General features: G+C 37.2%; 1 protein-coding gene across 3 annotated transcripts in view; it reads left to right on the top strand.

The window, feature by feature from the left end:
* Nucleotides 1–1962: 1962 nt before the first annotated feature.
* LOC134754211 (F-box/WD repeat-containing protein 7-like) overlaps nucleotides 1963–13553 on the top strand; it is a 70274-nt gene continuing 58683 nt past the window's right edge. For all 3 annotated transcript variants that reach the window (XM_063690372.1, XM_063690373.1, XM_063690374.1), the window contains exon 1: nucleotides 1963–2102. The gene's annotated coding sequence lies outside the window, so the exon portion shown is untranslated. The remainder of the gene's footprint in view (nucleotides 2103–13553) is intronic.

Below are 13553 nucleotides of genomic sequence, written 5' to 3' on the forward strand. Positions count from 1 at the left end.
AGAAGGCGAGCGATCTTAACGTGTCGTTTTATCGAAAAACATTTTGAAAATAAGTCACAACAAATATAATATACGATCATTGACATACTTTTGCTTTCATAAGTAAAATATTGCTATATTTATAAAAAAAACTTGTCAATAAAAAGACACGTGCAAAGGGTTTACCGTTTTTTCTAATGCCAAAAGACTAAGTATAGTTTCTAGTCATGTACAGTCAGCTGCAGAGAAAAGGCACCCCCCTGCATACAAAGTTCTGTAAATTAGTATGGACGTGGGGTACCTTTTCTCTGCAGCTGACTGTACCAAATAGGAAATGAAAAAAAAAAAACGTTCGTGTAAGATTTTTTTTAATTTAATAATAGGGAATATTACGCGAAACGGCGTAGGTGGCGCCACTATCACAATCTGAGGGTCTATCGCGAAACAAGAAAATCGAACTTTCGTTATCTAACATCTCTGTCACTCTTGCGTATTCGAGCGATAAAGCGGCAGCTAGATAACGAAATTTCGGATTCGAGTTTTCCGGTAGGTCCCCTGAAAACTTGTCAAAAACCTGTTAAAGGTACAGTATGAATAAGTTACTCTACGGTGCACTAAAAAAACTAGTGCTGCACTCTGGTGGCAGAACATTGCAGTAATATCCCCTATTCCTCGTCCTTTGGAAATCTGAAATAAAAAGTTGAGTTTTGTGACCAACAATATTAATAAAAGGAACATTCATTAATGATCATTAATGTCTTTTTTATTAGGGTTCCGTACACAAAGGGTAAAAACGGGATCCTATTACTAATACTTCGCTGTCCGCCTGTCTGTCACCAGGCTGTATCTCATGAACCGCTATAGCTAGACAGTTGAAATTTTCACAGATGATGTATTTCTGTTGCCGTTATAACAACAAATACTAAAAATTACGGCCCCCTTGGTGCGCGCGTCCGACCCGCACTTGACCGGTTTTTAGTATTAAACTATAGTCTGGCAAACACAATCTGTCAGTAATTAAGAACAAAGAAAACTATAGGTACAGTCGAAGGCAAAAATATCGATCCAGACAAATGGCTTAAAAATATGTGAACACGATTTTATTGTCTGAGCGTACACATATTTTTGAGACTTTGGGAATGTATATATATTTATGCCCTTGACTGTACTCATCAATTAAAATGAGACAGTCCTGGGCCAAACTATAAGAAAGCTGTAAATGTCGATAGGTTATTGATCTGAGGTCGATACATCACTATGCCAAAAATATAACCTTTCATACTTAGCAGAAAAGTTCGAAAATATATGCAAAAATCTATATAGACTTGAATGCAAGTAATAATTACATAAACAACATATCGATTTCTATGTTTAGGGTCAGGTCTTATAAATTAATTTCTTCAAAATTGAACAAAACTCACCGATTAAAGGTTATCGGTTCGTGTGTATTTTATTTTCTTCCTGTATGCGATTTACAGCCCTCGATCACACAAGACATTATCACAAAGGGAACTTCAAACCATTACAAATAAAAACTCAGCACGTTTTCCAACAATCTTTCAGGAATAGCAACAATATAATTAAAATAAACCAAGATGACCGCTGAAATTCCCGAAATATTTCAACTAAAATAATACGACTATGTCAAGTTGTTAGAGTTGACACCTACCTGTGAAATAACGAACATATATTTTATTTGGCTGGATTATATTATAGAACCACATAGGACCATTTGACATTTCCCTCAGTTCATCTTATGACAATACTGAAAAAAACGAAAGAACTTGCGGATTGTTGTCTCACTCACTCATAGACAAAAAGTAATAGCGTGTTGTGAATACGATATCTTTTACCAAGCTTTTATTTTTGCCCGGCTTCTTTGCTTTAGTCATTATTCTGAGGATTCATGGCTTCCATAGACAAATGAAACAAAATTTTGTATTGTCTATGGTCCAAGGCAGACAACAAAAAAAAAATGAATATGGTCGATGGCCGACCACGGTGTTTGAAGGTGAAGAAATTAATTGGTGCATATTGCATATTTTTAGTTTTGTAATTCATTGAATTATGTTGTTTCAAAGAAAATGAAGTAAAACTTATGAGACTACCGGAAGTGTATTCAGGTATGTTTTAGTGAGTTGAATATGTGGATGTGTCGGCAGTGCAGTTTCTCAACCCACTGTTTTTACACCATTATCGTATCAAAATCCCAGACGGCTATTTTGCTCAGGATGCGTTTCTGCGCATGCAATTTATCCAGATACCTATAGCATATTCTTAAGCATCCGGGAGCGGCCCTCTTTTTCTAATCGAATGCCTAGGTTGTTCGAATTGAACTTAAATACTAAGAAATTGTCCACACGTTTTTTAAGACCTTGTGCACGTGAATCCTGTGCTCTTAAAAAAAAAGTTCTCACGGTCGTTTCAGTCTTAAGAGATTTTTTTGGTGGAATAGTGAAACGTGATTTACTTCCTGTGTTCTCGTAGTAGGAATGTGCAGCGTTGTTATTTAATATGAAGTGACAGTCACGTACAGACATGTATTTATTAATTATTATGAAATATAAAATGTGCACATTTTCGTTTATTACGTTCTTGCTTTTTTCTTATGGAATTATTGTTTGTGGTTGCATTCGTTGTCTAGAGGAATAATGTATGACTAGATTAGCCTTGATTCTGACATTGAGCCTACTTAAGAAACATTCTGTTAGTCCTGCATGCAATGGCCTTGCAATGCTTGCTCTTGTTTTTTTTCTTAATGCACAGCTGTAGTGTAGTATCAAAACCAAAGAGTATTATAGACATGATAACAACACATTAGAATATAACTATAACTAAACAGATTGTATATAACTAAAGCCCTGAAAACCAGTGCCATGGCTAAATATCTTAGTCATCGGCATATGCTGGTATTAGAATAAGATGTAATAGGTTAACTTTTATATTTTACACCAAATAAAGTATTTCTATTTCTATAATTAATTATATTACATTAATTAATTTAATCAGGCATTTAAGTGGTATTTAATCTACGCAATATTTTTATTTATAAAAACTACATTCGTTTTAAGACAAAATGTCGGAAAATTTGAAAAAACCTGAATTTGATGATCTTTAGTATGTGATTGTGGACGTTTTTTTCAGGGTTTGTAATTATTTTATATTTAAAAACTTTATCATGGGTGTATTACAAATAGTGTACCTTTCTGATGTCAGTAAGATTTTTCATATCTCTTGCTGAAAATTATATTTACATAAAATATGAATCAGCCTGTGCAACTTCTAACACTGATTTGTCAGTGGAAATCGATGTTATAATTTTTTTTACAATTTTTCCCATAATCAGCCAACAATTACGTGACACATATATTAATATCGGGCAAAAGGAAAAAATCATGCATTTAAGGGTTAATTGCTTGATATTCTTTCCTCTGAAAATCTTCTTGATTTTCCTTTTATACCTCCTTTGGCTGGTTCTTAATGTTGGTGTGTATTTTCCATTGATTTGTTGTCATTTGACAGGGTGCATGTATTTAAGTCTTCTTTTTACTTATGGAGTATTGCTTAACCCTTCAGCTGGCAAACTAGTGCACTGCCTTATGGGAATATAGTTCACATCCGGAAACCGCTACCAACTTTTAGTATGTTGTTGGGCATGTTATTCGGTCTCCAACTTACTTCAGCGGAATGACGTCATCAAAATGACTCCCGCTTCGTTGCGAATATTGCATATTGCACCCAAACTACACATTGCACATACACGTGTGGGGTACTAAATGAAAGCCAATTAAATGTTCTATATTTTATTCATACACCGTGTCTCAAATTATACAGCAATATTTAGTGCAGATTACAAAGAAATTAGAATGGTGGAAAAATTAATACAATTATTTGGGTTTTACAACCAAACAAAAAGTCGGACGTTACAGCAATGTACTACAATATTAAAGATGACGTCTCAAGCCTTACATTAATATTTAAAAAAACTGATTAAAATTGTGGAAATTATCCATCGAAATGCCTTAATTAAAAAAATCCAAATTGGTCATATTCCAGAGAATTCGCATAAGCTTCTAGTATGTTATTAACAATACGACCTGGATTCTAAAACTGTCGGGAGACCATCTCTATTGTCCCTGTGTAACAAATAATGACGTCATACAGATATTCACTGCCGAAATTCGCAAAATGTAAATTATAGCTATACCATGAGTCACACATACACGTGTGCTACATGTAATGAAAGGTTATTAAATGTATTATGATTCAACTATACATTGTTTGCAAAAAAAATTTTTGGTTTAAGAGCTATAAATAAAGCAATACCACTTTTTATGAAAAAAGTAGGTGTATATCAATTTTATATCTAAACTAAAAACGTTAATAAAATATTGCTTATACTATTAGATAAAACAGTTATTCAGGTTTAGGTTACCGCTTTAATTTTTGATTTTCGATGAAAACTGTGGAAGTTGTAGAAAAAAAACTAAAGCGCGCCAACAATTCTTCCTTAATGCGCTCATATTATGCAAAAAATAGTACTAAGTATCGGGTATTAAATGAAAGGACATTACATAAAACACATGATAACAATATTTTGGAGTGGAATTATAATTTATAAATTGAATTTGTTTGATAAATAAGCAAAACAACGGTTTCTTTTCATACCTAATCTCCTCCTCTGAAAGTCGGTTAAAATTTATGTTTTGTGCACCTGGGCAACAAAGGCGAATGAATTGACGCCTCATTTATCAAAATCAGTTCAGTAGTTCCATGTAAACAATACATCACACGTAGACAGCAAATTCTGTCTATTTTCTATTGTCTGGGAGAGGACACTGACTTCTGTAACAGGTTTTTTTACCTAGCTCAGAAGTCAGGGACTTCAACACCTATTCTGTACTTGCTTCAGTAAATTTTTTTTTTTTTTTTTCAAATTCATTTTATAAATTATGATTCCACTCCAAAATGTCGTTTTCATGTATTTTATGTAATGTTTTTTCATTTAATACCCCATAATTAGGACTATTCTTTGCATAATATGAGCGCATTAAGGTAGAATTATAGGCGCGCTTTAGTTTTTTTGGTACAACTTCCACAGTTTTTATCGGAAATTAAAAATTTAAGCTGTGACGTATAGTTGAATAACTGGTTTCTTTTATATTAGACGCAACATTGTTATAACGTTTTTAGTTCAGCTATAAAATATGTATATATAAACGAACTTTTTCAAAAAAAGTGGTTTTTCTTTGTTTGTAGCTCCTAAAATTTGTTTTTATAAATAATGTATTAACGAATCATTATATATTTAATAACCATTCGTTTGATATAGCACACGTGTATGTATGACTCATGGTATAGTTATAATTTAGATTTTGCAAATTTCGGCAGCGGACACATGTATGACGCCATTATTTGTCACTCAGGCACTATAGAGATTGTCTCCCAGCAGTTTTATGATCCTTTTTATATTGCTAATAACATACTAGAAGCTTATGCGGATTATCCTGAAAATTACCAATTTCGATTTTTATAACTAATGCATTTGTTCTAGCAAATACCTACATGTTGATGCATATTTTTCACATTTTTGGTCTGATTTTGATTATTTTGATATCAGTGTATGGCTTGAGACATCAGCTTTAATTTTGAAGTACATTGCTTTAACGTACGACTTTTGGTTTGGTTGAAAAACCCAAATAATCGAATTATTTTTTAATCATTTTGATTTATTTTTAAATTTCTCTTAAACTATTGTATATTTTGGTACATAGTGTATTAGTGAAATATATAATATTTTATTGGCTTTCGTTTAATACCCCACGAGAACCATTTTGGACGCGGTACCGAGCGGTCGTGCCCGGAGCGAACAAATAAGCCTCATAAACGCTTAAAAGCACCCATCGAAACAATAGCACCCATCGCCAGATGGTCGAGCTTGTTCCGCGCTAACATCCAACCAAGAGCTGTCCCGCGCTCTCGCGACACTCTATTGCCCAATTCCAGAATTCCGTGAAAGTGTTTATAGTGACGGCTATCAGTGCTTCCCGATTATATAGTACTTAAGTGTACCTGTGTGCGGTCCGTGCCTATCGCTGCTGCATCAGCGGCCCAACGCCGGGACGCGGCGGCTGCCTACAACACGGCAAAGTTTGGTGAGATCTTTCCAAGTCTGTTAGGCCAAAGCTTTAGGCACAATACCCCTGGTGCACAAAGTCTAGATCTGTCCAGGCCTTTAGCCTAAGTTTAAAGCTAGGCCGATATCCCACCCCAATACACATAATAACTAAACGTATTTTGACTTGACTACTCGCTGACAATCGCGCATTTATCTTAATACCCTTAAATAAGCGAATAAATAACATAGGAAGGCACACATATCTTCAACCGCCCACCAGTTGTTAGCACTTCATAAATAGTACAGCAAAGGTCAGACAAGCACATATCTTGTAATCGCACCTATAAAGGGTACTATAATAAACCGGGAATATAATGTACTAGGTAAAAAAGGTAAAAGAGGCAGAGTTCATTACTAAAAAGCTGACTCATCGGTCTAGTTTCAGCTAGAGTTGGAGCGACATCTACCTGATTAGTCTTTATTTACGAACACAATTTAGCACCATTGCTTATCATTAAATAATAAATGATTCTCCCTCATTAAGACACCTATGGTATACACAATAGTACACACGAGGTCAGCATATATCGAAGGATTACATCGCAATCCAGGCAACTAAAGATCATATTAATACCCTACATTATAACCAACAGTGTACTCGTAGTATATAACAATCTTAGGTACCCCACTGACTCAGAATCTGGAGACATATTGCTTCCCGGAAATTCCAGAACATATTATTCGACATCTGGCACACAAAACCCGGGGCTTTTCTCTTGAACCGCCTTGCCAGTGCGAGGGCAATACTAAACATTGTGCATTCATTCCATAGAACAAACCAATAAAAATATATATAAAAACAAAGACCGTCTTGCTAACAAAGATAAATTACTTTTAAGAACTTTTAAGAACGCAATTTTGTTGTAAAAGGGTAACATATGCCGGAAACCATAGGATCCCTTAACAAACAGCGTTTATTACACAAAAAAACTACAAAAACTACTGACGCAAGGTTTTTTGCGTGTTTCTCGGTCCTATTGTCTACATCCACAGGACAGTAATTAAATGTACGGTCAGTAATTTTCGGGTTGCTCAGACATTATCATAATATAGACAATAAAGCAGACATCAAAAATAACTTTCGATAACTCATGCCAGCCATTGCAGGGCCCAAACTGCGTACTTAATACAACCAGTTCATTATTCGCCACCTCTACTTAAGTTGCATGTCATACACCTAAGAGTCTAGTTAATAAGTTTAACTAAAACCCATAACGTAAGTACATGAATCACAAACCCTCTCCACAGCATAACACCTCAATACTACATAGTTGCACCCTAAGCATACACGGCCGATCACTGTCTAAGTTACACTACATGTTATACAATTAAGAATCTACATAATTAGCTACTAAGTTAAACGGCATACAAACAGATAGATTTTAAGCCCTCTCCACAGCACGGCCCTCCCTGGCAATTAGGATAAGCTCAGAGAAGCAAAGGTCTGGAAGGAACACCAAAGATACGTACGACTCTATACGCTGAGTTGCGTGTATAGGTAATAATAATAAGAACTTAGCTATATAAACAAAGCAAGTACATACCTGCTCATACTATAAGCTACAAGAAACAACATGGAAAACGAAGCCCCAATCTTAAGGATACAAGGGGATGGAAACTGCCTGTACCGGGCATTAGCCCACCAAATAAACGACTTATATGACCTAACATTTGACTATCAGGCAATCCGACGGGACCTCGCTCGTTATGTCGAGGAAAACCAAAGCGATCCAAAGATGCACCTTGCAATTATGAGCAACCTGGACTCGTCGGCACGAAGTGCAGAAATCATAAATTATATAAAATCACAATACCAAGACGGTACTTGGGGCGGTACCGATATTTTAATAGCGGCGGCAGAATACTACGGCATAAATGTGAAAATATTTCAGGGATTACCACCACGAGAAACAGCATGCTTTACCCCCAAGATACCGAACGACGCGGTAGGAAATATAGGCCTTATATTCACTGGAAACCACTATGACTGCTTTGAAAGCCACCTAGGAGTCCTCACCAGAGACGTAACGCCAAACGACCTACGCCTCACAGCGGGAACAGGCACCCCAGAGGAGATACCAGACGCGACCGGCTACGGGCTCACTCGCCCCAGACCGCACCACGCCATTCAAAAACAGATAGGAAACATAAACGTGGCCACATGGAACGTAAGAGGCGCTGCGACACAGACTAAAAAACGTCAAATTGACTCAATATTAGAAGAAAAGTCAATACACATTGCGTGCTTACAAGAAACGCATCTTAAAATCGGCACGTTCGACTCAAACCACTATACGTGGCATCTAAGTGGAAATAATAACAAAAGAGGCCTAGCCATACTTATCAGAAAAAATAGCGGCCTTAAACTAATTTGGGCAAAAGCAAACGTAAACAATATGGTAGCCTCGATAGCTACAGGCAGCGGAACCACACTATTCATCGTCACAACCCACTGGTCTAATGCAACGTCTGCTGCAGCAAATGACCTAACCCGCCTCTTGCAGTTATTAGATAAGAAACCGAAAAACTCGATACCTATCATCCTAGGCGACTTCAATGCACACATAGGCCACAAAGACACAGCCACACTCCGTGACCGAAAGCAAATTGGTAGAAACCTGTTGCACGAGACAACCAACTACAATGGAGAGATCTTATTAGACTTGATCCACCGAGAGAAATTCCGACTAGACACATCGTTTGGCCGGGGAAGCTGCAAACTGACCTGGAGATCAGGCAAGACCACTTCACAAATCGACCATATAATGACAGAAGCAAGAAGTCAACCTATTTTCAATTTCATCAAAGGGGAGTACTCAAACCTATCCGACCACAAAATCATATGGGGAAACTTGAAACCTAGAGAAGAGATATCCAATAAGAAGCCATCTTACCAGTCACCCAAAGAGAATCTGACAAGCGAATTCAACTACAGGACCCTAAATTACGAACAACTTCAAAACAGTACAACAATCAAAGAATACCAACGATGCTTAACTGAACTGACAAACAAGAGTAGGGCGGAAGGATCAGCTCCACTGACATGGGAAAACATCACAAACATAATGAAAACTGCAGCCAATAAGACCCTAAAATACGAACCGAACTACTCCAAGGAACGAGAAGAGGCGCTAACAAATCTACAAAAGGCCAAATTCCAAAATAAACGCAACCCCCTAGACTCCTCAGCTCGAAATAAGCTTAAAGAATGTAGACGGCGCTTACAAGAGATCGAAGCCGCAGACGACGAAAAAGAATGCCGAACGTTCTTCAGCGGGCTAGCCAAAACACACCCGTCGATGAGAATGAAAATAACCTACGACTTCTACAGACGGCACAAGCAAAAAGAAAGGCGACGAATCAAAAACACCTTTATTCCAATGTCAAAGTGGGAAAAAGAACTTGACAATATGGAGGGGCCCTTCATTGACGGACTCATCGATGAGGACCCATCAGAACTAGGAGATGAGCCCACAATGGCCGACATTGACAAAATCCTTAGCCAAATGCGAAACGGCACCGCTCCCGGTATCGACCAGGTGGTCACGGAGCTATACAAGGCAAACACGCAAGATCTAAAATCCGAGATATTAGACCATATAAAAACGGCCTGGAGAAAAAATATCCTTCCGTCTACTTGGACACAGTCAGTCCAAGTACCTCTTCCAAAAAAACCCACCCCGAAAACGGTAAACGACTACCGCCGCATTTCGATTTGCACCACAGGATACAGAATATACGCAAATTTTCTCCTAGCAAAGCTAGATGAAATAACTAAGGAGCTAGGCAATTACCAAGCAGCCTTTCTGAAAAATAGATCGACAGACGACCACATGTTCACACTACGCCGAATCTTGGATGAGGAGTGGAGAGCTGGTAATAAAACCTACGTCCTCTCGATTGATTTAGAAAAAGCCTTCGACACAGTGGACCTAAACGCCCTCAGAGATATCTTACTGAGCAGAACCAACAGAGCTATGACTAATAGAATAGTCAAAGCGGCTATGAACGAATCAACCTGCATAAAATGGTTCGGTCAACAAACCAGGTGGATTAATAAAGGTAAAGGCGTCAAACAGGGGTGCCCTCTCTCTCCCAGGCTGTTTACTATACTAATGGATGACGTATTTATAACCCTAGAAGAGGAACTTACCTTTCTGAAACTTAATCAGGACAAAGAAATACAATTACCGGTCATACTAGCATTTGCAGATGACGTAATCATAGTCTCCAACTGTATACAACAACTGGACACCATTTACACCAAGGCCAAATCCCTTTTCGAAACGGTAGGCCTCAGAGTTAATGAAACCAAAACTAAATTGTTAGTACGAGACCCACTAAATACGGATCATGGTCTAAGAAACTTTGTCACACTCAGTAACGCACCAATACCCCCAGTGAAAGAAATCAAATATCTAGGAACTTACATCACGTCTACCCTCTGTAGAAATAGCACAGTTCACACACGATGCAAGCAGGCTGTCCGGAACGCCAAGGTCCTCACAAACTTCATCAAGGAGTCTCGTATGCAATGGCAGATTACACGTCTGCTATATAAAATGGTTATCGAACCGACCATCACATACGGGCTCAAATGTGCGGCCTTAACCAAAGCTAATAGATCGAAACTTAGACGATACGAACGAATAATCCTAAGAGACATGATAAATAAATCAGGAACAGCGCCGAAACCTGGTAAGGTCTGCGATATACTAAACGGCAAAACAATAACAAAAAGGATAAAATGCCTCCGAATGTGCTACCTAGGACACATCCTAAGACGCCCAAAACCGCACCTCTTAGAAGCTGCATATAACTATAGAGCTAGTAAACTTAAAGTTGGTAGACCAATCTACACGTGGGAAAACTCACTGACACAAGACATGGAGTATTACACCAGGCACCCCTCTGATTGGCCCAACATGGCAGACGACAAAGACGAATTCATCAAAGCAGCAAGAGAAATATACCAACAAGATGAAACCGACAGCGAATCAGAAGAAGAAGAAGAACCAGCACTCCGAACCGACGAACAAACGGCATCTCAAGATGACATCTGTCCTGCTTGACACAAGACATTATGAAGACCGAAACGGAAACAACGAGAAGCATATCACCAACGCTCTCCCTCGACGACATAACCTACCCCACCTACTTTCCAATATTGGCTTAAGGCTGCATAGCCGGCTGATTATAACTATCCCTTCCCATCCCAGAGCGTGTCACTCCCCATAAAATTACGTCCCCTGGTATGCCGGCTAGTCCGGAGCAGGCATGTTCCTGGCTGGGTGTGGCGTCTCTTGTCTTGTCTTGTCTTGTCTTGGCTTTCGTTTAATACCCCACACGTGTATGTGCAATGCATAGTTTGGGTGCAAAATGCAATATTAGCAACGAGGCGGGAGTCATTTTGATGACGTCATTCCGCTGAAGTAGATGGCCGGCGCCGCTGTCTCCCGGCAGTTTTGGAGACCCAGTACCATGCCCAACAGCATACTTAAATTTGGTAGCGGTTTCCGGATCTAAACTATCTCTTCGACCGTTTCCCATAAGGCATAGTACTAAACATAATTTTGAGTTATTGGAATTATAACATTCTGTCAAATAATTAAATTTCTATTTCCTGCTGTGGGAGTTTGTCACATGAAGGATGAATGTTATTCATTATTTTCTTTCAATACCCTAAAACCCTTCTTTGCATTATTGATACTTCTATCTGACATAGAGCTTTTGAATGTAGAATGAGACGAGCTGTCCCAAGAATATGTAATACTCATATTCTATGATTTCAATACCAGATCAATACAGATAGACTAGATTTGATTTGTCATATCCTTAATTGAAGTAGTAATAATATTATTTTTGCTTGGTACTGCAAGGTGTTGTAACATGTTGTGCAGATACATAGATGCCAGATCATTAGTTAAAGAACATATGAAGTTGTCTCCAAACTTGAGGTGGTGGTACAGTGCTGCTCCTTGGAAATTGTATTTCTGTAACATGGGAGATACAAATATTTTAAAATCAAGTCAATTTTAGCAAAATTGTAAGGAATACTTGTTAGCACATTGGCTCAATTATTTTATTAGTTCCTAATAGAAATAGTAGATTGTGTCACAAGGGAGCAAAATGACATATTTACGGCGAGGGCGTACAATTGAATCCTAAACGAAGCGAAGGATTCTATAATAGAATCCTGAGCGTAGTGAGGGATTCAAGTGTTAACGCCCAAGGTGAAAATAATATTGCTACCATGTGACACATACTGCTTTTCACATCACCTATGAGGAAATTACATACATATATTAGGTTTCCAAGCATTATTATTTTAAGCAAAGATCGATACGGACAAAGTGCCAAAAATATGCATACACGACCTTAGGACAAATGAAAAGTACCTACAGCTCATAATTATGTACCTAATATCTTTTCAAAGACAGCAGCAAACACCTAAAATGATAGAATGAAAATCAAGTACATTATTTTTGTAGATTTTTCTGGTAACAAATTAGCTCTTACCCCTTTGAACCAAATCTTCGGAAGAACACTATGAAGACTGATATCACTTGTATTTATTATTATAAAGTTATTGATTTAAACTAAGTATTTACAAATTTATACACAATACAGAACCGCATAATTATGCTTTGTGAAATATTTCAAATATTTGTACAAAACTTTTTAAATATAAACTTTTTAAATTGCATAGACAAGTATGGCTGCGTTTAAGGAGACCTAAAATGTCAAAATTATAAATTAAATTATTAAACTAATGTTTTTTACGTTTCTTTGTAAATATTACCCTAATTAATTAATTTACTTAATTTTAATATGCTATTAATTAATTTAAAATATGCTAATTAGATTTATTGTTTACAATTACAACAAAATATTATTTAAGTTAGAAAATTGTATGCACGTAATTGATTAATAATCAATTACGTGCATACAATTATAATCAATGATTATAAAGAAATTGTAATCGATTATATGCATACTAATTTCATATGTATTTCATAATGGCAACAAAATGTCCTTGAACAGAAAAGTGCCACTTTGATCCCTCCTAGCAGGTAAGAAAAGTTTCCTTTTCGAATAGGTGATGTGAAAACACCTTTTCACCTTAGCAGCTCTAACCAGGGTACTTTGCCGCTTAAAAACAGTAAGCATAATGAGATTTTGTTCACTGCATGAGACAAAACGACATTGAAGTGACCTTTACATTTGAATATCATTTCAACGTGCGGGGTCAACATGTTTGAAATACTTGGATTCTATTCGCTGTCACTTTCACGTTGTTAATAAAAAGAAAAGAGACAGAAAACGTTCAAAGGTCATTCAACCCGCAACCTTATGTTGAGGGTTATAAACTTAGACCCCCAAAAAAAGTCAGAAT

The sequence above is a fragment of the Cydia strobilella genome, chromosome Z, assembly GCF_947568885.1.
Source record: "Cydia strobilella chromosome Z, ilCydStro3.1, whole genome shotgun sequence".
In the NCBI taxonomy this organism is placed as follows: Eukaryota; Metazoa; Arthropoda; class Insecta; order Lepidoptera; family Tortricidae; genus Cydia; species Cydia strobilella.